Source organism: Ursus maritimus, unplaced genomic scaffold (assembly GCF_017311325.1).
Source record: "Ursus maritimus isolate PB19 unplaced genomic scaffold, ASM1731132v1 scaffold_18, whole genome shotgun sequence".
Lineage (NCBI taxonomy): Eukaryota > Metazoa > Chordata > Mammalia > Carnivora > Ursidae > Ursus > Ursus maritimus.
The window spans coordinates 25,271,145-25,294,908 of NW_024424230.1; the positions used below are offsets into that span (position 1 = coordinate 25,271,145).

The window sequence follows — 23,764 nt, forward strand, 5'->3', positions numbered from 1 at the left end:
GGTGCTCAATAAATGAATCACAGCTCTCCTACCTGCCTGACAAACAAGTGGGAAAATATTCTTGTAATCAGAAAGCATCACCCAGATAGTAGTTAATATTAACTTACACTAACACTAATGTTAATATTAGTATTAGGTCGTGAGTCACACAGTTCTGATTCATACGTGGTCTTCGTGTTGCTACTAAAAGCCACGAGCCATCTGGAGGTGGGAGCGTGGGCAGATGTGGGCCTCCGACCTTCTGGTGTCTGTCAGAACTTGGGGCAGATAGAAGAGGGGATGAGGAGGAAGGGAGGGTTGTGGGACAGCACGGTCTGGTCTTCCCATGGCAGCAGGCTGGAGCCAGACCCCTCTGCTTCTTGAATGTTGCTTCCTTCTCGCCTCGGGGAGAACCAGCAGCATCTGCCCGCAGAGGCCTGGCTCTTGACAGACCGTGCCAGCCAGTCATGGAGCCAAGGGCTGGGGAGACGGAGCCTGGATGCTCCCCTTTGGCCCATTTCCAGCCATTCCTGGAGATTCGAGAAAACAAGTCATTAGTCCGAGTGTTCCTTAATGATCTAATGAGGGAGAGTGAGGCAGCCAGATTGTCCAGTCAGGGTCTGCGAAGGCACCTGAAATCATTAAGGCCCTTCTCCTGGCTGCTGGGGCATGCACCCCCACCTTTGCTACCCAGAGGTGCTGGGCTGTCCACTACCTGGGAGGATGGGTAGGGCTGGGGGTGGGGAGTAACGGTTCCCTTGGGAAGCTGCTGACTTCACATGCTCACCTCGTATCATAATTTTATTTTAAGTTGGAGGGAGCTTAGCGCTCACTCCTTCCTTTTACAGATGACGAGATACAGGCTCAGAGAAAGGCAGAGGCTTGTCCAGAGCTCTTGTGGGCCTCCTCTTGCCTCATGAGCCTGGATTTTTTCCTCCCCTTTTTTCATTTTTTTCACTTGTAGCACTGTTATTTGAGGTTTGAAGGCACGCTCCAAGAAAAAACTCAGGACACTGAAAAAAAAACAATCCACACTGTTTATTCACTTTCACTTGGAGAAGCTGTTAGCTCTAATGACCTTTCCAAATTAATAAAATCTGTAAATGCTTAATTGTTTATTGGACACATCGAATTACACCTCTAAATGGCTGGAGGCACCTGCCTGCCCGCCTGGAATCCGTAGCTTCAGGACTCTCTCGGCAGCCTGCAGACATGTTTTCCACCCCAGGCAGGGGTCTGTGGTCAGATTCCCTGGGAAGGGAAGCAGGGCGGCTGTCCCTCCAAGAGCGTTGAGGGGATGGCCCGTCGAATGCTCAGTCCTGAGCTAGGGTCTATGGCAGGCAAAAAAGGTTAGCGACAGTCCCTGTCCAGGGATCCTGGCGGGAATGTATCAGGGGAGGCAAGACTTCTAGATGTGAATGTGAGTTCCAAGGCAAGTGCTGGATTGCAGTCTGCAGCATTCAGAGACCGCGGGATGGGGAGCATCTGGAAGGCGTCATGGAGGAGGCAGAGCTTGATGGGGGCCCTCTAGAAAGAGGAGGAGCAGGTGGACAGCCCAGGAAGGGCCTTCTGGGCAGGGAGCGTAGAGGCAGCAGAGGGTAAAAGTGAGAGTGTGTCCTCAGAGCCTACGCACCCGGAGGAGGACACAGGCAGGGGACATGCTGGGTGGGACTGGTTGGGTGGAAGGAGGCCACGTTCTAGAGGGGGATGGTGCTTGCACTTGCGGAGGTGGGTGTGAGCAAATCCTGTTTCTCAACGCTCAGCCACCTGCATCCGACGCTGTGCTGAGCCAACACCACGCTGACAAGCCATGGGGCTCCCTGGCCCAGAGTCATACTGTCGACTGAGTCCTGGTGGCAGTCTCCATGGCTGAGCTTATGGATGACACAGGCCACTTTGACTTCCAGAATGAAGATGGACCAAAGTCTTGTAGACCGTGTATGTTGTACTAGTGGGAAAATGTAGGTCACAAACTTCACCGGGTTAACCATTTTTAAGTGTGTAGTTTAGGGGTGTTAGGTGCATTCACGCTGCTGTGTGGCCATCACCATCCGTCTCCAGGACTTTGTCACCTTGGCACACGGAAGCTCTGTCTGCACTGAGCATTACTCCCCGTCTCCCCTCCCCGCCGCCCTTGGCCATCTCTAGCCTACTTTCTGTCTCTGTGACCGCAACCGAAGTGGAATCATACAGTATTTGTCCTTTTGTGGCTGGCTTATTTCACTCAGCATAATGCCCTCAAGGTTCATCCCTGCTGTAGCATGTACCAGAATCTTCCTTTGTACAGCCGAGTAATATTCCACCGTATGCGTAGACCCCATTTTGCTCATCCATTTGTCTGCCAGCTGACCCTTGGGTCGCTTCTGTCTCTTGCCTCTTGTGAATCATGGTACTGTAATCATGGTACTGTGATCATGGCTGTGCAAATATCTGGTTAAGTCCCTGCAGGAGGATTTTGAGCCTTTTTAAAAACGAAAAAGTGCTTTGGGCTTTCGAACGATCAGGGCTGACCTCTGGGCTCTCGCTGCTGTCACTCCGCAGAGAGCGGCTCGCCAGCCTGCCGTCTCCCCTGTGCTAAGGCTGGTGCCCTGAGCAGAGCCCTGGATTACACTCTGCCAGGGACCCAGACCGAAGGCTGGACTCTGGCGCGCACGGCCGTCCGCACGGCACGCCGAGCGGCTTCGGTCTGCGTGTTAGCCGGCTTCGAGCCTCTTTGCCTTCACTTCTTATCCTGAAACGCATCAGTCGTGCTGAATGGGTCCCTCGCTGAGGTAGCAAGAGCTTTGTGCTCTCGCTTGGTGCGTTCTTTCTCGCACCTTCTAAAATGTCTTTAGCCACAACTGTAAAAGCCAAGGGATATCACTGGTGCCTCGTTCTCCCTTCTTGTCCTCTCTCCTCCCTTCCCCTGCTCCCTCCAAAAACCCGCGTGCGCTGCTGGAGAGCTAAAGGGCATCCTGTCTTGAAGCATCACTACCTCTGGGCATTAATTGCCTCTACAGATCCCAAACTCACTTAAAGCGCATTAAAGTGGTGACACAGTCAGGCAGAAAGGCAGGGGAATTCACAGTTCAGGTTGGCATTGTCATTAACTCAAGTCTTTGGTGTCATCTCCCTCCCGCACCGAACGTCCCGCCTGGCCTTCCAGTCAACCTCCGCAATGCATTTTCTGGCCTTTGTGGGTGTGTGTCAGCTCTTGAACATTATTTAAATGTAGTTGGGGGCCCATGCATGCAATTACCATTGTGTTATTATTCAGAGCCAGATTGTTAAGATTCAGGCAGCTGTACAAGGAGATGCCCTGTGCTGTGAGGTCCAATTTAGGAGGGCCTTCCGAGCCGGCGCGCGGGGTTGCTAGGCAACCCCATGCTACAGAAGAGGAGGCCTCACTCCGGAGTGGGAAGAAGCCCAGCGCCTTCAGGGAATTGGAGGCAGTGGTCAATCTGAGACTGGCATGGCGCCTCAGAGGGGGAGGGAGGCGTGTGGGGAGCCAGGGGCGCCCACCCAGCTAGTACACGATGTTCCTGGGAGGGGAGAGTGCGGTGGGGAGTGAGGAGGAGAGACGGTGCAGAAGCCCGAGGTCAGCCAGAAAACTGCCAAAGGATACCAGAGCAGATGCTAATATGCTTCTCCATCCCTTTCTTCTCTTTGCAGGAAATGAGCAGGTTTGCAGGGAGACTGCTGGCCTGAAATTTAAGAGGAAGGCGTCACTGCTTGTGAGTATGAATTTTGCTGTTTTAGGTCTGTGGTTTGACACTGTTCCTGGGAGTGGGCGGGTTTCCCTGTCTGGGGAAGGGAGCTTGACCTTGATGGAATCGGCTTTTGGTTCTGGAAGGTGTGTCCGGCTGGGTGGGGCTGGACCCAGGAATGCGAGGCTTCCTTGGAGTGGAAGGTGGAGGGTTGGAACCCAGTCTCTGCCCTCCTTCTGGCTCTGGAAAGACAATCGCTCCCTTGTGGTTGGTTGGTGTTTGGGGGAGAGCAGGACTCCTGGAGGATAAAGGAGGATGTGCATTTTTTGGTCCTGGAGCCATACCTAGTTTGGACACTCTGAGTTTGCTAAATAGGTTGGCCCTATTTAGAACCGTAAATTCTCATACAGACCATTTAACAGTGTGTTCAACTAAGAGCAATCATACAACCCAATCCACTACTCCAGCTAAGAATATTATTAATCGCCAGGTGCCTGGTGCTGTCTGCAGGCCCTGAGACATAACAAGAGGAACAGTGGCCTAGGCTCTATCACGGAGGCGCTTTCAATCCAATGTGGGAGGAGAAAAAACCTGGAGATGAGGTTATTAAAGACCTTTAAGAATGAGCGTACGGGCCACTCTGTTGCACACACCACAGCCAGAAGGGCTGACGACAGGAGTGGTTAGGGCATACTTCCTGGGGACAGAGGGACTTGAACTGGAAGAGGCTGATGGAGGAGGGAAGCCATTCCAGGGCAGAAGCAACAGGTGCCAGGATGGGAATACCCCAAGGCCTATGTGGAGGATGTCGCAGACATGGGTCTGAAAGGGAGGGAAGAAAATGCTGGTAACGTTGGGCTGGACCAGGTAGTGAAGGGCTGGAAGTGGCCTCATGAACAGTCAGTGTGCAAAGGATCAGGACGGAATAAGGTTTCCCTCATTTGTGTAAATAAAAGTGAGTTTCTACCAGTTCATCTGTGACTCATGTGAAAGTGGCTACATGGATTTTTCACCAAATTTGAGGTTGTATTTGAGGTCAGTACAGGCTCTGGATACATTATAGGAAGTTCACATTGGGGATCCTCCCTAGATCTCAGAAAGAGAGAAAGGGATGGCCCTCTCCAGACAGCTGCAGCTGAGGGCCATTGGAGGCCCATGAGATCAATGAGGAGGCCCCCTGAGCTCTAGGTGGACAGTCACCAGGACAGTGCTCCCAATGTCCGCTTGCTTTTCTCTGGAGCTGCTTCTCACATACGGAGCTCGAGGTACGATGGTACGAGGTACGATGCCCAAAATGAGGGGCCACTGAGATTGATTTATTCAACGAAGGTTAATTATTTCTTCCAAGCAAGCAGGGGAAGCTAGCATGTCCTGCGTCTCAAGAATCACAAACAGTATTTATGTGGCATTACCAGCTTGCAGCACGTCTGACAGTGTCATCTCGTACGAGTTTCACAGAGGCTCTGTAGCTACTGCCGTTTTGCAGGTAAGGAAGCCAAGCCTGGGAATAAGCATTTCTCTCGAGTTCGCTGGCCAATAAGGGATAGAGCTGACGTTCGTGCTGACTCTCTGCTGCACGTGACTGGATATTGGATTGTGGGACAGGCTTGCTGAGTCTGCCCCTGCCTCCTGCTCACTCATCCTGGAGAAGAAGAGTATTCGTGTGGTCCCACAGGGGTCTGGTGGTGGGAGCGCTCTGATCCGGCGGGACAGCATTTTGCTGTGCTGGCTTTCTTGCATTGTGTTGACTGGTGAGCTTGGGCCAGGCAGGAAGGGGGCTATGGTTCTGCCCTCGAAGAGGAAGGCTCATGTATATTTCTACCACCTCTGGAAAGATACAAAAGGGCTCCATTTGGAGCTGTTGCTTGGCTGATTTAGGTTGGGTTCCCTGGAAGCAGAGCTTGAGGCAAGGATTCAGGTACATGTGATGTATCCAGGGAGTGCTCTTAGGGAATACTTGTCAGGGAGAGAGGAGGATGTGGAGGGCCTGTGTCTTTCCTTGGCTTGATCCATGTGAATTGCAAAGCACCGATGTCCGCAACCTGGCAGCAAGGGGCAGGCCTCGAGTAACCCCACATTCACCACCGCCTATTCCCAGAATGCTGCTGCTGGTGTAACCTCCAAGGCATGCCCTTGACCAAGAGCAAGGGTCTGGAGAACATCACGGGTGCAAGCAGCTAGGGAGGAGGTGTCCCAGCCAGAAAAGGGGATCCGAGTGGGGCCTCAGTTGCATCTACTCCCGAGCCTGTGAACGTCACTATTGTGAAGACAGCCAGAAGCGGTTTTCACCTGACGTGGCAGTAATGTTCATTGTAGTAAGTTTGCATCTTAAGAGTATAGGTATTAAAATAGACATCATGCGTATCAAAGTCTGTTTTCACTGAAGCAAGTATGTGTTTTTTGACCTGTCATTTTATTCCTAGTAGGTCATACAGTCCCATGACTCTGAGTTCAAAGGTACCAAAAGGTATACTGTGAAACGTCGCCTTCCCACGTCTGTCCCCAAGTAGCCTGACTCCTCTCCTGGTGACCACCAATATTACCAGGGTTTAGGGTTCCTTCCCGGGGACGGTCTATGCACACCAACAATGGTGTGGTGTAGATTTCAGAGTTTTGCTAAGTCGGACACAGTACAGTAAGACAAAAAAAACACACACAAGACAAAACTCAAGAGTCAGCAGTTGGGGCTCATCCTTCTGGAGGAGTCGTGCTAAAATGTGCCTTTTCTTTGGAGAGAGACGGCAACCCACCAGCCGGCTCTCAGCGGAATGTTCCGAGTGCATACAAACTTGATGGACATTTCCCAACTTTTTGAAGTTACTGTATATACAATCGGTGTCAGAATTGCAAATCAGTACTACTTCCTCATTACGGCAAATCACCTATAAAGAGTTTGAGATGCTGTATGACAGCCCTTGAAATTCTCAAATATTTAAAATAATGTGGAATTTTACTAAGTTCACTACTTAGTTCCAATTATTCCAGTCTCACTGCATTCGTTGCCTAATGTCATTTGCATATTGTTTGATGACTTCATGTGTCTTGTTGCCCATGTGCGTGGAGATGCATCTTGTGAGCTTTCGTCACAGCATCAGCACCTGGTGAATTTTCACCGTGGTTTTCCTTTTATGGAGTCACTACTGTGATTCGGAGTGCTTTCTCAATGTAGGAGCTGTTCAGCGATGGAGTCCCCTTGGTCGGGGAGCTCCCTGTCCTAGGAGGTGAAAGAGTAGCTGGGACAGGTGTCTACAGAGTTACATAGGAAATCTACCCGCGGTGCTGGGCAGGTTGACTACTCAGGTCCTGTCGTAGCTGAGCGTCTGGTGTCCAGAGCTTCATTCTCATTATTGCCTTGCTAGGCTGTTTACCTTATTTGAAATCCACGCCATCGTGCTCACACTGTGTGAGCTTATCTTCCAAATTTTGGTTTCACGGGTGCTGTCTAATGCCTATAAATGGCCAAATAGAGCTGACTTTGTAATCTCATAGGCCCGGCGTGTGTGTGTGTGTGTGTGTGTGTGTGTGTGTGTGTGTGTGTTCTTGCAAGCGAACTCCCTCCTTTCAGTTCTCCTTCATGTTTACACTCTCTCTGAGGTTGCCGGAAAAATCCTCTAACTTGTGCCTGACCTGTTTCAGACCTGAGACAGATTTTGGTGCCCCCTCCCCTCATGAGGCAACGAAAAAAAAAAATCTCATTTCCGTCCAAGAAATGGAATCATTATTTTGATTGAAATAATATCTTTCCTCAACCTGCAACCAGATAAAGCATCAAATTGGTGGGGTTTCCTTATCACTGCACAGAGTTTGCAGGACACGGAATAATGGCCTGTCAGCTGCCTCTGGTGGGCGGGTTCTGCAAGGCAGAGCCCGCAGCTCTCGGCCTGATTCGGATCATACAATGTCTGGTGCAGTGTACAATAATTCCATTAATGACATAAGTTTCTCTATTAAAGTGAGCAGGTAGTGTGGAGCCTGGAACAGCACGAGCAAGAAATGCAACTACTGCTATTCTCGCGGTAGTGGTTTTTAATTAGACAACATCTAACATATATGGGCAATTGTGGGCGTGGCCAAACACTGTAGATGTTTATCTACTCCTAGGATGTGAGTGTTCTGGAACCTGGTGCCCACTAGGCCTGAGTTTCCCAGGACTGCAGCCAGAGTATGGGGGTGACTGTGCTTGAGAAGGAGGGCCGGGTCCTAGTTTGGGGTGGATAGCCAGAGGCCACCTCCCAATGCCTTTGGGAAGGAAATTGAAAATGCTGTGGGCAGCGAGACAGGGGGTCTGGGTTCGGGGGCCGCCATCTGCTCATCGTTCAGAGAGGGTTATGGGGGGGTGTCGGGAGAAGGAGGTGAGGCAATGTTTGTACAAAGTCCAGGATACTGGCAGTACCTCCAATCCTCCCTGTCCCCCACCCACTGAGAAGGGCGGTGCTGCTGCGTCCCAGGCATTTTTAAGGGCTTACTCTGTGGCAAGCATGTGCTAACCCTTTTACACGCATCAACTCACTTAATCCTCGCAACAATCCTGTGCGATAGAAAGTCGCATTATCTGTTTTTGGCCAGTGAGAAGGAAAAGAGAGGTTAAGTAACTTGCCCAAGGTCACACAGCCAGTAAAGGAGTGGAGCTGGGATTTGAAGCCACGCTGTCTGGTTGGAGCTCTTGAGAACTTAAAATAGAGCATCGGGATTAAATAACACAGTTCAAACACGTGGGGGCTTTCGTCAGACCTTAAACTATAATCCTGCGATGGGGAGAAACATCTTTGTGATGTTCCAAAAGGTACAGAGGTGGTTCCTGAGATGGAGGTGGGAGGTTGAACGATATTCTAGCCAAGGGTCCTGCTCTTCGGCCCCCAGTAGCTCTGATCCTCTCTTCTACTGGGATCCCGCAAAGCTGTCCCCAGAGGTGTGCACACTGCACAGCCCCAAGGGAGGCAGGATTTGCCCCATTGAACTGCCCCCTGTCTAGCCCTCCCCCTGACTTCCTGCAGAGCCCTCCTGGGCCCTTGGGGCTGCGCTGTGGGCCAAGACTTCCCCAGAGAAGGAACCCACCCCCCATACACCTGCCCCATGCCTGCTTCATTCCCCTCATTCCCCAGGCACAACATAAATGAAATGAAAGCCCCTATCTTCAGAATCTTGTTTTCAAGAGGAGTGCTGGCCTGTCACTGAGCGTGCCTGATTACCATGGTAATCACCAGCCAAATGGAGTGATTATATAATACATTTCCATCAGAAATATGAACAGGTGTGCAGAGGAAATCAACATTTATCAACAAGATAGGTCTTGGGAGATTAATAGCGAATTTAGGATTGCTCAAGGAAATGAAAGAAAGAAGAAATACCTTCATTTGCGGTCAAGGTCCTTCCAGCCTTACCTCTGACCATTTCCTGCATGCCTCCCTCCCACCCAGCCTACTCACATTCCTCCGTGCTCTTCCCTCTTCTCTCTCCTTTCCAGTGCTTAGCCATCTGTCAAGTACCACCTCTTCCAGGAAGCCCTCCTTGGTCTACTCAGCCTCTGGGAAATTCTGCCTCCTCTGACCGGCTGCAGTCCCCACACTGGGCTCTGTGTATTCTCTCTCGCTCCCAGCTAGCTGGAAGTCCTCCCTCCCCCCCCAAGGGACATAGTTGGTCTACTTTGCAGTCAGGGCCACCAAGAACAGAAGCCACTTAGCCAACTGCTGGGGGCTCTGGTCCCACCCACGGTTCTCAAGGCCCATGAACTCGCCCCCCCCCCCCCAACATCCCTAGCTAAGAACCTCACTGTCTTCCCAGGGGCCTGATTAAAAAGGCTCCCACGATACCTCTGGGTGACTGAAGAGCCCAGAGTACTGAAAGCCAGATTTCTGTGTTCCTTCTAAAGAAATGAAATGTGTTTGCATTGTGGTATTCCTTTCAGAAATGAAGGCAGCAGTGGGGATCCAAGAAGACATACACAGCAGTTTTGATTTCTAAGCCTTGGGGCCCCTGAGTCATCACCCCCTTCACCCCCTTCCAGCTTCCAGCACAGGGTGGGGCCGAGGAAGAGGCCGCCTGGCCCTGGCACACCTCTGCTGGGGCTCGGGCCTGCAGGGGTCTCGGGCGCAGCGTGTCAGGGGTTCTCCGTCCCTGTGTGAGCGGGAGGCAGAAGGGCTTGAGGGAGGCCTCTGCAGGAAAGGCCTTCTTCTTCCCTTTCAAGTAGGACAATACATCAGATAAGCTGCCAGACCCGCTCTGAGGACGACAGAGGCATTAGCTAATATTTTGATTTTCATAGAATGAATGATAAAGAGCCCCGAGTGTCTCTCGGAGCTAATTTTGAAGAACGTGATCTGCCACGTGCTCCTCTAGTTGAATCGGATTCCTAAAGAGTTGGTAACAAAAGGTTTAACCAGGGAAAAAAGGCATTCCTCCACCAACTTTCGCTCTTTTAGTTCTCTTCTTGTAATGCTTCTCGGGGAACAGTAACTTAGGGCAAGATGAAATAAAGTCGGAGCAGGAAGCAGTGAGCCTCGGGAGGGGGCTCAGGTGGCAGCTCTGGCATTGTTCTGCGGCGTGAATGGCTTTGAGGTGGGTCCCCTCACTGAGCTTGGTAATATGGGGCATCGCCGGTGGACAAGCACCAAACACATGGACAGACGGACAGACGGATGGATGGAGAAGGCACTGCCTCCCTGAGGCAGGGCCCAGCAGGAAGCAGGTGGCACCCCCAAAGTGGTGGTTTGAAGAGAATTGAGTCCAAAGGCCAGAGCAGGATAGGGAACCCAGCGGACACTGGGCAACACCCCCAACACTGGGGCATAGCCCCTGCCCTGGGGATGAAGGGGCAAGGAGAGGACGGATGCTGGAAACAGACACTGAGGGTGCGATGGAGGGGGCCATCCTACCTGGGCTGTGCCCTGAGGCCTACCCCTGAGGACAGGGAGACAAAGCATTCAACACCTGACCTCCCTCCCTCCGTCCTCCCCTGAGGCCCCACTGGCTTCCAACAGGGAGGAGAGCAGAGGGGGAGGAACCCAGAGCCGTGGTGGTCCATAGGGGTCAGTCTCCAGGGCACAGAGCTGAGCGGACAGGGAGGAGAGTGGGCCTGGAGGGGCAAATGGGGACAGTGGGCACAGTGACTCTTCTCCAAGTGACAGACCGGGGCGGGGAGGGAGGCCCAGCATCCTCGTCGGGACAGGCCTGGAGTGAAGGCCAATTTTAGGGTCTCCAAGAAAGTCCCGCCCAAAGAAATATGCCTCCTCCCCAGCCTGTTCTTCAGGGGTCACTGTTCGTTTAACCAGAACAACACTAGTACAAGGAGTTCCCCTGGAAGAGGACAGATGGGCCATTCTGAAATGCCACATCCGATCCCACCCCAGGAGAAGGAGCTGAAGGTGGGGACTGGGGCAGCCCTAGCAAGGTGTCGGGGAGTATCTAGGGGTGGGCCTCAAAGGGAGGGTACAAGCCCGAGGGTAGGCAAGGGAAAGCGTGTGTCAAGGCCAAGAGCACCAGGGCACCAAGTTCCCAAGGCCAAGGCAGGACAGGGGGCCATCTGCCTACAGAGCAGTTTGCCAGGGTAGCCTGGGGCTAGCCCTACACCATTTGCTTGTCCTGGGTTCACGGTCCTGCTGGACCCACCCATGGCTCTTGGACCGGCAGGCAGCTCCCAGCCCTGCACCCTGCAGGGGTTCCTGCTGATGAAAAACGAGACAAGTGAAGCTATAGCTCCCTGATCGGCCCCAGAGCTACGCACTTGCCAGTGCAATGTGTTTTAGTTGTCCAACAGTCCACGAGCTGGGTGTCGCCCCACACAGGAGGAACAGAGACAGAGAGGAAAGTCACTTGCTCAAGGCCACATTTCCCAGATGGCTTGATTTCACAACTGCCTCCTGGCCTGGCTGCCTGCCAGCGGTCCCCTGGCCCAGGCGAGTCTGCACCTGCAGAGAAGGGATTGTCATCCAAAAGTTGGAACATACATTTGAAATTGTTTTATTTGGAAATAATTCCAAATTGCAGAAAAACAACAAAAATAAAAATAATACACAAAGATGGCTTTTATAGCCTTATATCCTAGACGCATCTGTTGTTAAACTTTTATCCCACTGCCTTTATCATGTATGCTTTCTTCCTATCATGCACACACATGCATGCGTGCACACACACACACACACACATACACACACACTCGTTGTCTGAACCATTGGAGGGTAGGTTACCCCTAAATATTCCAGTATAGGCAGGCAAATTTGCCTGTGCGCCGGGATAAGCAAATTCTATGACATAATCATAGCATGGTTGATCAGTAAACGTAACATGAAGGCCCACGTGGATCTAATTTACCAGTCTACCATTTGTATTCCAGTTTTGTCCGTCGGCCTCCTGATGTTCTTTAGAGAGCACATCGCCCTCTAGTAGCGGATCCCGGCTAGGGGCGGGGGTTGCATTTAGTTGGCCTTCTTTAATCTGGAACATTTTCACCGCCTTTCTTTGTCTTTTATGACTTTGACATTTCTGAAGCATACAATGCCCCCTTCTTATTTTCAATAAAATGTTCCCCCTTTGGGGTTTGTCCGATGTTTCCTTGGGGTGAGATCCGGGTTATGCGGTCTTGGCCAGAATCCTACATAGGCAATCTCGTGTTCTTCTTAACGCCATCACATCGGCAGGCACTCCTGGTCCTCACTGGTCCTCACTGGTGACGTTAATATTAATCTCCAGGCCTAAGTATTACCTATTTCTCCACTACATGATAATTGTCTTTGTTCTCCCTTGAAACTAGTAAGCAGTCTACAGAGAGACCCTTTAAAACCAGGCAAATACCCTGATCCCCGTCAGGTTCCCCGAAGGGTGGCATCCACTGATGTCTCTTGCCTGATCCAATCCTTAACATGATGGTGGCAAAATGATGCTTGTCCAGCTCGCACGGTACCTCTGTGTTTACCAGTCGGCCCTCGGTGTTCTGTGGTAGCATGATCTATTTAGGCAATACGCATTTACCATTATAAGCAGTAAAAGGGTGTTTATTTCTCTATTATCCACGTGGACTGATGAGTTCCTGTTTTTCCAATAGTTTATTATTTCTCCCCATGCTCAATTATTTTGGTGCATAAACTGCCCCAGACTTGCCCGCTGGGAGCCTCTACAAGCTGACTCCCATGATATTTGGAAGCGCCACCATCCCTATTTCGGAGCACTTTCTTACTTTCTGAGATAACAAGAGGTTCCAGGCTCCTCCTGTACCTGCCCCGAATGAGCCGTGCAACCAGTCGTTTCTCTGAAATGCCTGCTTCCTTTTAGTGGGGAGTGGTGTTAGAGGCCAAAATCTGGGCTCTGGGTGTGCCCACTGCCGCTGAGTGTCTTTGCTTCTTAGCCCTTTCAGGGGACGGAGCTAGGAACTACGTGCATGTATGTACACATGCATACACATATCCTTCGTACATATGCATGTGTATACACGTATGTATTCATATGCTACAAATCACAGTCCTCGCTAATACCTCCCGTTCCACTCCACCCCTGCAGGGCTGCTTCTTGTCTCCCCCCATTCCATATTTGTATGACCTCCTTCCACAGCGAAAACCTCAAAGCTGTCAACACATTCAATTGTTTGCTTAATCCTCTGTAACATCAAAAGTCGCGTCAGGATGGCTTCACCACCACAATCGACAAATCTTCCCTTTCCCCTCCCTCCCTGCTGTGTTCATAAATAGCTTGGAGGAGTCCTTTCTTTCTTTCCTTGCCCTTCAGTGTGGTCAGAGGATTTATTTGAAATACAGGTAGGTTTATTTTTTCCAATTTGTTTTCAGGTTTAGGGATTTTTTTTTCCCCCTTCCCATTCTTACTGGTTTAAATTTTTTTAAATAGGTAGAATGTTAACACACTTTCACAAGTCAGAACTACACAAAAAGGTAGACTAAGAGATGTGTCACTCTCTCCTGCAGTCCTGCACCCCACGCCCCCCTGCAGGGAACCAGCTTCGTTCTTCTGTGCTTTCATTTCTATTGCTTTTTGTAAAGACAAGCACATTTTTATATATGTTTTTTAATTTTCCTTTTTTACACAAAAGATATATCATCTATGCTTTTTTTATACTTTGCTTTCTTTATGTGTTCAATATTATCTCCTGGAAGATACTCCATACCAGTTCATAGAGGTCCTTCCACATTCTTTTTTATAGCTACACAGTACTCCACACGCCACCGCTCGTGCCCCCACTGTCCTCCGGGTGGCCGTCAAGGTGGTGTCCTATAGCTTACAATTCCAAATATTGCTGCAGGGCTCATGCATATGGGTTTCAGATACTTGGGAGTATATCCTCAGGGTAAATGTCTAGGAGTGAGATTCCTGGGTTCAAGAGTAAAGATGTACGTAGTAGTTTTGGTAGTTGTTTCCAGAAAACTCTCCGTGGGGTTGTACTGGTTTGCTTTCCAACCGATTTCCTCACAGCCTTGCCGACAGAAGGGGATATGAAATTTGGGAATTTTTGCCGATCTCCTGAGTATGAAATGGTACCTTAGTGTAGGCAGTTTGGAGTTGCATTTCTCTTATGAGTGAAGTTGAACATTTTTTCATATGCTTAAGGATAACTTTTATATTCCTTTTGTGAATTGCTAATACTTTTGTTCATTTGCCTATTTTTCTGTTGGGTTTTTGGCTCGTTGTCTCTTGATTTTTACGACTATACACAGACACAGACACACTAGTGATATTATTTCTTTTTAAAAAATAAATTTATTTATTTGAGACAGAGAGACAGAGAGAGAGAGCACAAGGGGTGGGGAGGAGCAGAGGGAGAGGGAGAAGTAGACTCCTCACTGAGCCGGGAGCTCGATGCAGGGGTTGATCCCAGGATCCTGAGATCATTGACCTGAGCCAAAGGTAGACGTTTAACTGACTGAGCCACCCAGGCGCCCTAGTGATATTATTTCTTTATCTATGATATAGGTGGCAAATATTTTCTCCCAGTTCATTATTTAACTTTGAAATTACTTACGGCGTTTGCCATAGAAATTATTTTTACTTTTATATGGTCAATTCATCAATCTTTTCTTTGATTGCCTCTGGATTTTCAGTCATAGTTAGAAAGCCTGTTTTACATCGAAGTTATAGAAGAATTCACCCACATGGGAACACAATTTTTAATGACTACTTACTATTTCACGGAAAAGAAAAATGATCATTTTTATATAGAAGCTAAGAGGTGAATTGGGACTGCAAGCAGATGCAGAGGAGGGCAGAGGAGGGCAGAGGCGGGCATGCTGGAAGGTCTGCCGTGTGAAAGCCCTGCACCCAGTTGGTTTCAGGACTGACAGGGGAAAATGGTCTCCACCCTGCAGCCACAGAGGCTCAGGCAAGAAATCGTATCTGGCGCCACCAGAGAGGACTCTGGGAACTTCAAAGGAGAGGCCAGTCCTTGGGGCTGGAGGAGGGATGTAGGGGCAGGGCTGGGATTAGGACGAGTCAAGGGCTGCCTGTGGGGCAAAGTTGAAGGAGGCCTCACCCTCAGGGCCCAGCCAGTACAGCCCTCGCTGGCACCTGGGAGTGAGAACCTCCTAAATTGTGCCCCTCGGGCACCTCCCTGGCCTCCGCCAGGTCTTGGCTCTTCTCTGGGGCAAAGCAGGACCTGAACCGGGCTTGAGGAAGTAAAATGAATGGGGTGCTCGCTGCCCTGGCTGAGTTGTCTCTCTCTTGGGAGTGGTGAGGTGTTGGGAAGAAAGGGCGAGATTGCATCCTGGAGGTGGTGGGAAACTACCTCAGGACTTGAAGAAATTTAAGAAATTCTGTGAAATTGGGGAAAATGGGGATGATAACCATCTCTTCCCAGAGCTGATGTCAGGATTAAGTAAGATCATTAGTGTGAATATTTTCTGTGGGCAGAGGACCTGGCATGGAGTGGGAGCTCAGCAAACATTAGTTTCCTGTACTTCCGGGGGGGGGGGGGGGGGGGTTGTACTGATTCTCTTAATCAGGTCTCAAGTCTAGTGCCCTTGACACAATGGGACTGTTCAAATCACAATGTAAGAGTAGGAATTCCAGCAAACAAAACTTGAAGTAAACCATCTGTGCACTCACCTGGTTGAAGAGGAAGATGGCCTTGTTCAAGGACTTGACAGACGCAGCTCCAAGGCGTCCATTTTATAGAAATGGAAACCGAGGCCCAGGGAGGGTCTCACAGAGTGTTAATGGCTTACAGGAAGTGAATGTTTGTGCCGTGAGTCCTCCCAAGAGAGACGTGGGCTCTCACTCCCACCCAGCGCTCTGTCCGCACGCCCCAGCCCTAGAAAAACATGGGTCTGTGGGCCTCTGACAGAACCTTCCCAACAGCTTCCTGAGCCAAGTGCTTCCTCTTGAACCATGCTGACCTGGAAGGGAGAAAGGGCCCAAACCAGGAGGAGGCAGCAGGCAGAAAGGGGGGAGAGCAGCAAGCCCCACTGCCCTCTCCAGCCCCCAGCCTCGTGCCTGAGGGAGGGGCCGCCAAAGGACCCCAGACCTGTCATTTCCCTCCACTCCCAACCTCAGCGGCGGGCCCAGCAGGGCCATTCCCCACGGCCCCGTGTGGCAGGCCAATCAAGTGTGTGGGAAAAATAATAAGTCTGTGGCCCGGTGGCTGGAACTTGTCCTTCAGAGCTCGCTTATCTGCCTCTCCCCCGGGCTCCTGATGATTGAGGCCAGGAGGTTGGCTCAATCTCCCAGACCACACTTAGGAGGGAGGGCACGCAGATGCCGGCTCTCTGCTCCCTCCTCTGGCGGACAGATCTGCAAGGCCCCCAGAGAGCTGCCAGCCCTTCCTCCGCCGTGGCCTACTCTGCCAGGCTTGCACAAGCGGCTGCCGTGAGGACGTACGTCGTGATGTTTAACAGGTGCCAGAAGCCCCCACCTGAGACCCATCTTCCCGCCAGAAGCTTCCTCAAAGCTTCTTCAGCCTCTGCCCATCACTCCAAGCCCGTTTGGCCTTTGCAGTCCAAGCCAGTGCCACCCCTTCCCAGGTACCTTTCTCAGTTCATCAGAATGAACCCCCTCTCCATGCCCCCCACCCCCACAGCCTGCACAAGTAGGTCTCAGCTTCTTGGACAGGCCTTGCCATGTGGGTCCTTCATCACAGGAGGCTGGGAACGAGACCATCTGCCCCTTGCAGTGTGAATGACCTGCGAGCTGGAGCTGCTTCTCCTTCAGCTCCGAATCCCCCCAAATGCTGAGCCACTGCGTCGCCAACGATAAATGCTCCATCAGTGTCGAGCGGCTCAAATGCACACGGAAAGACCAGTGTTCAGAAACAGGAAGTAAGCTTGAACTCTGGCCAGACCCTTGAGAGTGTCCTTGGGGAAGCCCCTTCACCTCTCTGGGCCTCATCTATTTTCTCATCTATTAAATGGAATAATCGTATCTGCCTTGCCAGGCCATTGCCCCAATGAAGTAGGCCATGTGCCCAGCCCAGACCCTGCTGCCCAGTACGCCCATGTCCCGTCCCTCACAGACACTGTGCGCCTTCTCTGTGCCAGACTGCAGGGCGGCTAGAGGTTCGGGGAGCTGAGGCCTGAGCGCAGTTCCGCATGCCGACGTTGGGTGCCAGCGCTGTCCGAGCCGCGCTGGGGCTGGTGCCGGGCTGATGGGGGGAGCATCCCTGCCCTCAAGGTGCTAGCAGTCTTTCCTGTCATGGAGACTGTGGGTTTTCCAGATCTTTCCAACTATACAGCTACTGAGATCAGCTCCCAGAATTTAGTGCTGGATAATTTCCAGAATATTCCACACTGAGTAGAATAGAGGCCCTGGCTTAGGTGGGCGAATTGAGGGCAGAGAGGGAAGGGGAATTCAAAAGGAACAGGGCTAGCTTCCTGATCTCAAAGAGCTCTTACCGTGTCATACCCATTGCTCTCCTGAAGGTGCTGAGATGGCAAAGCAGGCCTGAGTCCCTCCTGTGGGGAAACTAGATGTCGGCCAGCCTAGGGAAGGGGCCGGGAGACTGCTTTGCCCTGCTTTAAGAGCCAGGCCTGGGAGCACTTAGGCCAGGAGTCCACAAGCCCAGGCAGGGCTGGGGGAGAGCAAGGGAGACTCGAAGCTGCCTTCAGCAGCTGACAAGGGAACTTCTAGGCCCAGGCCCAGCAGGGTTGGACCTGCCAACCCCAGGTTCTAATGCCCCACTCCCAGCCGGGTGGTTGACAAGTGCCAGTTAAGCATGGGTTGTGTGCAGAGCCCAGGGTACACCCATTGTGGAGTCAGGAAGTGAAGGGTTCCTGCCCCGATGGGCAGTGGGCCATCTTCCAGTGGGAAAGCTGGGGGAGGGGCGACCACAACAAAGCCCCTGTGGCCACACAAAAGTGTGACTTCTGTCATCTGTCGTGTCTGTGCGGAGAGGATGGGCACAGAAGATGGGGTGAACCCAGGGAGGGTAAGTTACCTTAGGAAGGCTCTGGGGCAGGCACCTGGGTACCCAGGCCTTGGAGCTTTCCACAGATGTCTAGGAGGCCCTCCCAGGACTCACTTACTTTGCTGAGCTGTTAATGGGTCTTCTCCTGCTCGTGGCCATCTCTGAATGTCTGAGGACCAGTAGGAGTGCGGGCCCCATCCCCCCAGTCCCACAGCCAAGCCACACAAACCTGAACGTATCTGAAAATGCTCATCTCTGGAGCTGTCCCTGGTCCCCCCGGGGGGGGGGGGGGGACACACATTTCTCTTAGTTCTAGATGCTTCTCCCCCTGCCCTCAATCCAACACTTCTCCAGGTGGTTGGACCTCAGGACCCCAGTGCTCCTCTCAGCCTGCCTAGCCTTCTCTGGAGAGGCTGCCAGCCCCCTGGGAGCTGTGGTGAATGAGTGCCCGTCCATCATTCCTGAGCAATAGGAAGGCAAGACGCTAGTTAGCCAGAGTGGGAGGGGGTGCTGCTTCGGCACAGACCTGGCAAAGGCAGTGCGTTTGGACCACTCCTTGCTGGCGAAACAGTGGAGGGCAGTTAAGCCGTGAGGATCCCCCTTGGCGCATGTGCAGGCGGTGAGAACACCCTTGATCGCTGACCTGGACACTCACGGGTGTTGCTGGGGGAAGGCTGCCTTTAGGACGAGCATAGTTCACATGGGGCTTTCAATGAAAAGCTAATGGAATGACATTTTAATTGCATATCTGACAAGTTAAGAGAAATGAGGGGTGGGGGAGGAGATGGGGTCAGGGAAACACAGAGTCCTTCCCTCCACTCTCCCTCGTAACAGGGAGAATGGACAATTTATCACTCACAATAGGACATTTCTGAAAGTGAAGATGGGCATTATTATAAGGGAAAACAGGTGTAAAATGAGACTTTCTCAGCAAAAAGGAGACTTCAAGAGCCAATATAATTGGCTATAGGTTGTCCTGTTCATTTGGCCATGATAAAAAAGAAAGAAGACTTCACAGCCCTCTAGGTAATTAATGAGTTGTATGGCCCTTAGGATATCACCTCACCCTTCCGACTCCTGGTTTCTCTCCCATAAATTTCATTCATTCATCCTGCAGGCATTATTTGGTGCCTTTCATGTACAAGGCAATGGGCCAGGGGCTGTAAGTTCAGAAGTGACCATGACAGGTCCCTGGCATTAGTCCAGCAGTCTCTGACCTCCGGGGTCCCTGCCCCCTCCAGAGACACAGCTCCAGCCCATGAAATCACGTGGTTTAGTCTGGGGAGCCGAAACAGTTAAGCAACAGCCAGATAAGGCTGTCTCTGAAATATGTCCAGGTGAGTGGGACAGGTAACAACAAGGAGACGGTGAGATGGGGAGCATGTGCCCATTTTTTGGAAGAGGAGCCTGACACTCAAAGGGATGGCATGACGTGCTCAACAGCACACAGCCAGGAGGTGGTAGAAGTGAGATTCGAACCCAAAACCGCCTGACTATAAAGTCTGTGTTCCCTCCTTACACCTCACCTTTCTCTTCTCTAACGCTTGCTTGTTCCTCCTCCTCCTCACCCCCATCCAACCATCTGGCCCGCAGCCCTCGTGGCACACAGACCCCCAAGGAGACAGGGCAGGTGCCCCGGAGCAGTCGTAACACTCACCGAGGACGGCTGAGGGTCTGAGCTCGGCCACTTCCCCTCCATGCTCTCAGATTGCACAGCTGGAGAGCGGACCCACGAACACGTCTCTTCCCAGTCTTCCAGAGCACAGAGGGTGGTGGAGAACAGTGCGATCGACATTCTGGAACTGCTCAGAGAAGGGGGAAGGTCTACAAAGCCATGTTTAATGCTTGATACAAAAGACACAACGCCAACCGATACCATTCTTTATGCAACTCCCACTGAAACATTATCTAGAAACCTGCCCTAGACAGGGATCTCGCTCTGCCCGAGGTCTCCTGGGACAGATGACTACATCTCACATTTTTGGCTCTTTTTGGCCGGGCCCTTCCGTTAAGGCGTCTGCCCCCTTCTCTCTTCGTATGCACCTAACCTGTATTTTCATGTTTAAAAAAATGATGAGTGAGGTCAAGCGGTGTGAGCAGTTTTGGCGGGCATTTAGACTCGATGTTCTTCCTTATCGATTTCCAGGAACTCTTTATACTGTAGGTGTGACCATAGGTCCATTACGTATAGTACAAGTACTTTCTCCCAGTCTGTTGACTTTCAGCTTGGATTATGGTTATCTTTAGGACATAAAAGTTTTTGACTTTTGTTTAATCAAATCCATCCCTTTTTGTTTTCCTTTATGGCTTGTGGGGTTTGTGTCATGCTGAGGAAAACCTGCACGTTGACCGTGTATGTATTAAAAACACAAATTTGCCAGAGCGTCAGGATATGAAAGCTTTGGTGCAGGCATCCAGGAAAGTTGTCTTACAGCAAGCAAACATTCCCCAAGGGCCTCTTTGCAAGGAGCCTTGGACTCCGAGGCCCAGGACAGCTGTTGACCTGCCCAGCCCTCATCCTGGATGCCTCACACAGCACCCCAGGTTTTGTGCTGGGCTCTGCCCTTTGCTCCCTGCAGGTCGAGGCTTGGCTGATAAGCTCAGTGAACCAAATATTGGCTGTGCCCTCAGAGTATGTTTTCCTGGCCACCAAAGCCAAATCAAGGCACGGGGACTTGTTTTCCCTTTTGGTAGCCCTGTCCTCCTCCCCGTTCCCTTCCCCACACTCTGAAAGGGATCCGAAGATCCTACTGAAACAGTTTTATGGGGGCAGGCACCTTTATCTGTTGCTGCTTTTATGGGAAACTTTTCACAGAGCCGAGTACAGAAAATTATCTTTTCAAACATACCATTCCATGTAATTTTATAAAATCTGCAGTAATTGCCCTAGAATCTGCTCAGAGAAACCTTGAAATCCAGGGGCTGTGGTGTATGAAGAGAAGCAAGAAGCTGGTCAACCAGAAAAGCACTATTAATCCTGTTGGGGCTCATCCTTACTACTTCATTGTTTCTGGCAAGGGGGGAGAAAGATTGCTCTGGAAAGCTTCTCAGAAGGACCCAGAATCTATTGGTGTGTGCGTGCCCGTGCGCACACACACACACACACACACACACCCTAGCAATGTGGTGGTCTGTATTTAACATTTCCAAGGAGGTAGCTCAAGCACTAGGTCTGTGCTGAGTCCCACTGCCTTTGCTGTCCCCATATCCTAGTGCCACATGCCTTCAGGGTACTTTTTTTTTTTTTTTTTGGCAGGGCTGGGGAACAGTCAACTCCAAAGAGGCAAACATGGAGGCCCCAGTAAGGGAGCAGCTGGCAGGGAGAAGGAGCTGGGCCAGAGGCTCAGAATAGCTGGTTCTGGCGCCAAAGGGTGAAAAGGGCAGAGGAAATGGGTAGGCTGGGGCCTGTGGGAGGGGCAGCCCGGACAGGGAGGGGAAGCGAGGGTGGGTGTGTGGCTGTGGCCTGGAGATCACATGTGCATGAGAAGTTTTCAAAGTGGAGATTCAGGAGTGGGCGAGAGGCCCGTGAGGGTGGAGGAAGGGTCTGGACTTTGCCTCTGGCCAAGGAGGGACCGGACACACAGCTCCCCCCGGATGGCCATTATGCAGAGAGCAGCCCCAAAGAGCTCTGCTGGAGGGGTGGCATGGGGTTCAGCGGGCCAGGGAGAGGCAGGGCTGAGCAGGGATGAGGGCCGAGCTCAGCCCTGGGCTTTCAGCTGAGGATGCTCCTGAAGATGGAGGGAGAGGCTCCCCGGGGTTGAGGGCTGGGGCCTGGGGACAAAGCGTCGATAGCTTCCCTGCTGTCCAGTAAGGACAACGTGCTGAGGCACCTCCTTGCTCAGTATACAGGAGGTGCCCAGTAAGTGTCGGTGGCCTTACTGGCTGGGTCCCAAAGGGCTTGTCCCAGGTGGACAGCAGCTTCCAGGGCCACGTCGGCAAAACCATCACCAAGTATTTATCGAGCACTTAGTGGGTGCCGAGTGCTGGACAAGGCTCTGCGGAAAAGTCAAGCGCCGTGTCATAAGCAAACCTAGCGAGTACTGTAAAATCGGAGCCCTTGGCAGCCTCCCCCGATCTGATAGCCAGCTAGAATCCCAGAATCCGAGGAGTTGGAAGCAGTGTTTCAGAGATCAGTAGGTTGGAGCATCCCCAGGGCTTGGGTTTCACGCTCCCATCCTTGCCAACCTCTGAGTGAGGGCTGGAGGTGCTGGGAGCTCAGCGCCTACCAAGGCCCCTCCTTTCATCTTTGGGCCACACTGACGAGGGAGAAGGAGCGTGGTGGGCGGGGAGAGCAGCAGCTGAGAGTCAGAGGCTCCGGGCCCAGCTCCCCCACCTCTCGCCCCGGATCTTAGAAAGTCACTTAGTGCCTCGGCCGCCTGGTCTTCAGCTCCCAAGCGGGCAGCAGGGCTCCTGCGGAGGCTGTGGTCAGCTGTTCACAAAGTGCTTTACCCGCCCACCCGGCTGCACTGAGCCACCACGGGGAGCCCTGAAGGTAAGTGAGCATCTGGAGGCTTCTTCAGCCCCTGCTCCATTTCCACCCGCTTGGTCCCGCGTCATCTGCACAGAGCCCTGCAAGGAAGCCTTCGTGAGGACGTTTGTTTGCATTTGGTGAGTTAACCCAGGCTCAGGACGTGAAGTGACGCGTCCAAGGACGCACAGCCAGCTTGTGGCGGTGGAGCAGAGACCAAAGTCTCCTGCACTCCAGACCCGTGTGCTTCCCACCCCTGAACTCTGCCTCCCTCAAGGGAGCTCAGGAGGCAACACCACTCATAGGCTCCGTCAACCAGACAGGTTCCCTCACCATCGTGCCGTGCTTTAAACTCTTCCTCTGCGACAACCCCGGGGGAACACCCCCACTACCCTTTATCGAGGACCTGCCACGTGCCAGGCCCCTGACCTCCCACGACCTAACCAGCCCGTCCCAGAAGCACCTTCTAAACAAAGTAGGCCGTGCACTTTATGGGTCTAAGAGAATCATGGACGGGGCTCTCAGAAACCAAGAAATGCCCGGGAAGTGGCCTGTTCTGCCTTTTAAAAGCAATGCCAGCTTTCCGTCCTTCTCCAGAACCCTCTCTGATGCTTAATGTAAAAGGAATTCATTTTGCCCAAGTAGTTGAGTGAGCTGAGCAGTGGAAAGCTCTGCCGTGATGTGTCTGGTGTCTTTGCGTCACTTCTGCCACGCGCCCCAGCTCGTGAGTCGCAGACACGGATTCCTTCCCATCTTCATGACCATCCCACCCAGTGGGTATTCTCAGTTCTGTATGACAGATGAAGATCTGAGGCTCAGAGTGGTCGAGCAGTGGGCCCTGAAAGCCAGCGCCCCCCACCCCCACCATGTGGTAGATAGCGTGACCTAGACTGAGAAGGACCCCATGGAGCTGGGCAGGAAGGCTTCCTGGAGCTGGGGACCCGAGCTGGGGCACTGGCGGATGGAACACACAGGCTGCCCGCATAATGCCTCAGGGTAGAAAGGAGGTTGCCCGGCTGGACCCACAGGGAAGCACAGACAGTGGGAAGAGAGGGGGAGACTGCCGAAGCGTCTGTGGACTCAGAATGGGAGCAAGGGATGTTGCCTGTTGGTTGGGCCACCCTGTTTCTCCTTGGGGGTGCAGCGCCCACTGTACTGCATCCAAGGCCTGCCCCTGACCACCTAGGACGACACAGCGCCTATGCTCCAGAGGCAATGGGATCCCCTCTCTTTCCTCTTTCCCTGCTGGATAGAGATTCCTCTTTCTTTTTTTCTTTTCTTTTTTTTTTTTAAAGATTT

The 23,764-nt window shown here is 52.0% G+C and overlaps 1 protein-coding gene across 1 annotated transcript in view; it reads left to right on the forward strand.

Moving 5' to 3' along the window:
* Window positions 1-23,764, forward strand: part of ZBTB7C (zinc finger and BTB domain containing 7C) — a 280,877-nt gene that overhangs the window by 121,794 nt on the left and 135,319 nt on the right. Inside the window, exon 2 of the mRNA XM_040632533.1 lies at window positions 3,631-3,692. The gene's annotated coding sequence lies outside the window, so the exon portion shown is untranslated. The remainder of the gene's footprint in view (window positions 1-3,630; window positions 3,693-23,764) is intronic.